This window comes from Coturnix japonica, chromosome 1, assembly GCF_054131305.1.
Source record: "Coturnix japonica strain WE chromosome 1, WE-NBRP24, whole genome shotgun sequence".
In the NCBI taxonomy this organism is placed as follows: Eukaryota; Metazoa; Chordata; class Aves; order Galliformes; family Phasianidae; genus Coturnix; species Coturnix japonica.
In genome coordinates this window covers 72,328,180-72,330,969 of record NC_140663.1, presented here as the reverse complement: position 1 = coordinate 72,330,969, position 2,790 = coordinate 72,328,180, and positions in this window count along the sequence as shown.

The following is a 2,790-nucleotide window of genomic DNA, read 5'->3' as shown; positions in this document are numbered from 1 at the left end:
ACTCTATTAAAGGATTTTTTTTTCTCTCTTTTACAAGGTTGTTTGTTATCTCGGAATGCAGGCCTGCGCTGGAGCGTGTAATTACAACACCATGTCCTGGGTTAGAAAGAACTCAGACACTAAATTGTCCATGTCATCACCTGAATTTGACCATGAAATATGGCACACAGGGGCTGGGAAGGCAGCGTGTAAAGAGGTGAGGGCTGAATGGGCATTTTGGTGCACTGGGCAAATCCAATCTGCTCAATCCATTGCTGCAGTCCCACCGTGGCCATTTAATATTATTACCTGCTTCTTGCCCTTGAAATTGTGCTTCCACCTCTCTTTCCATGAGGTGTGTCTGAGTGGAAGAGGTCAGGGTTAGAGAAGAGTATAATAAAACATGACTCATTTTACATGGCTGATCAGAGTCCTATTAAGTTGCAAAGGAGCTGATTTTTTTCAAGAACGTCATTTAAAAATATATATATATATATTTCTGTATGCAGATACCAGAAAATAGAGGTCAACTCCACTGATCAGGGTGTTCAGGGATACCCCCAAAGCTGGAATAAAACCACTCACACTCCTGTTTGTTGGAATTTTTCATTTTATTCACTTGAGCATCTTAGACTATTATTCCAGGTTTTGAGGTTAAGGCTTTTTTTCTGTGTTTCCACTATGTATCAGAGCAGAAAAACTGTAAAATCACCAATCTTCAGGAGAGGGAATCAATTATTGTAGGGATCTTCTCTCTGCTCAGAAAAGAAAGACTGTGTAAGGCAGCTGAGGTGGCTTGTCGACTGGTATGTTTCTGGAAAGAGAAGACAGTTGTACTCTGCATTTCTCTAATTACAAGTACCACTTGTTACAGTAGAGAAAAGTTCACGGGGATGTGCCTAAAAACCACAACAATTGCAGGAAAGGCTGAGGATAACTTTCTGGTCCAGGTAATAGATAGACCAACCTGAGGCCTTACTGGCACAAAGGGAGGAAGAAAGATTTGAGGTATTGTTCTTTGTCTTGGCAGGTGTTAACAGTGATTTCAGCAGGCTGCAATTGATCTTTTCCTTTTTTGTTATGCTGTGACAGAACTGAAGTGTTCATCTAGAATAAGGCCTCAAGAGGCATCTGTGTGAATTTGGAGATAAGCATTTACAGAGGTGTTATGTTCAGTCTTTTTTTAGAAAAGGTAGATGATAGCCTCACTCCTTCAAGATGTACTGAAAAATACTCCCTTGGGCATTTTTGCAGTGTCTCAGTGGCACCGCTGATGACTCCCAGCACCACTGAATATGTGAAACCATGTAGACTGTGGAAGACAATCATTCAAAGAAAGTTTTGAAAACCTAAGCAGATTAGAGGGTTCATCAAGACCTTTGAGGTCGCAGTTGCAAAAGCAGCAAAATAAAAATACAAAAGCTCAAACACAAAATAACTTCTCTATTCAATTCCTATTTTTCTCTATTCTCTATGATTTTCCTAATTGCAGGGGGAAATAACTTTCTGAGTTCTGCAAAATTAAATAGATAAAGAAGGAAAAAGCTACAATGCATTCGCTCTGCTGGGAGTCTTCTGACCCTTCCCCAGGGGCTGTATGAAAGACTGAAAGGATGCTGGCATCCTTCAGTTGCTCTGTATCTGATGCTGAAGCATCTAATTGTGACTTTCTGGTAAACAAGGCAGGGGCTATTAGGGGAAAAGGACTGTATGCCTTTCTTATGCTAAAGGTCTATCTGAAGGAGTCCTATTTCTTTAGCTGAACCCAAAACGATTTCTTTCACAGCAGCACTTCACTTCAACAGAGTCAGAAGCCCCAGCAACACATGCAAACTGAAGCATTTCAATATTTTGCTAATCTGCTCGCCACAGCCAAACTTGACACACTGACTCCCTAAAGAGAGGAGCCAGTTGACGGAAGCCCTAGCATGAACACCATTGGCCAGGTTTGGCCCTTGTGAAGCATCTCACTGGCAAAGCACAATGACAATCACTGGGTGCTGAGGACTTGTCACACCAGCAGATCACCTGGAAAATATGCAGATGGGAATCAGAAGAGTAAGATCTGGCCGGTACACTTTGACCCTTGCCAACATGAGAAGGCTTTCTTAAATTTCTGGCACCGTAAGGGCTACGTAAACCCAAGTGTCTTGGCAAGATACATGCTTTTAGCTAATGGACATGTAGTTAAAGCTCTCAATTCAGAATAATTCAGATTCTGTCATTTTAATTGAGAAGTTCTCACCTATCCTTTCTGTCTAGCATTCACACAGATGCTATGTGCTGAAATAGGTTCTATATTCTGGGATCTTTGTTGTGTTTGCCTTTAATTTCTAAGTTGGCTAAGTTTTGCAGATACATTTCCAATTCCTTCTACAGAAGGTTTCTAAAGAAATCAGGCTATGGAAATATCAGTCTCACTGTTCTCTGTTTTCATAGAGAATTACATGGTCTGCAAGCATTCCTTCACTTTCCAGTCGGCATTACCACAACCATTTTAAAGCACCTGGAACCGAAGGAGATTTTTAAGCACTGAGGAAGATTTCAAAATTATTCTAATTTCATCTGTCCCTTAGAGTGAATAATTATTTGATTTTGAGAATGGCTACTTCAGTATTAATTCCGTTTGCTACGTTTTCATTTGTCCATTCTGTCCACAGAAAAAAAAAAAAAAGTTTGAAAACTTGTTTTTTTTTTCCCTTCTAAAAATATCCCAGCATGTGGCCATAGTGATTAATCAACATTGTCAGCACAAAACCTCTCTTCCTTCCCACACAAAAGTGAAAAGGCAACTGGCCACAAAAAGGGAGA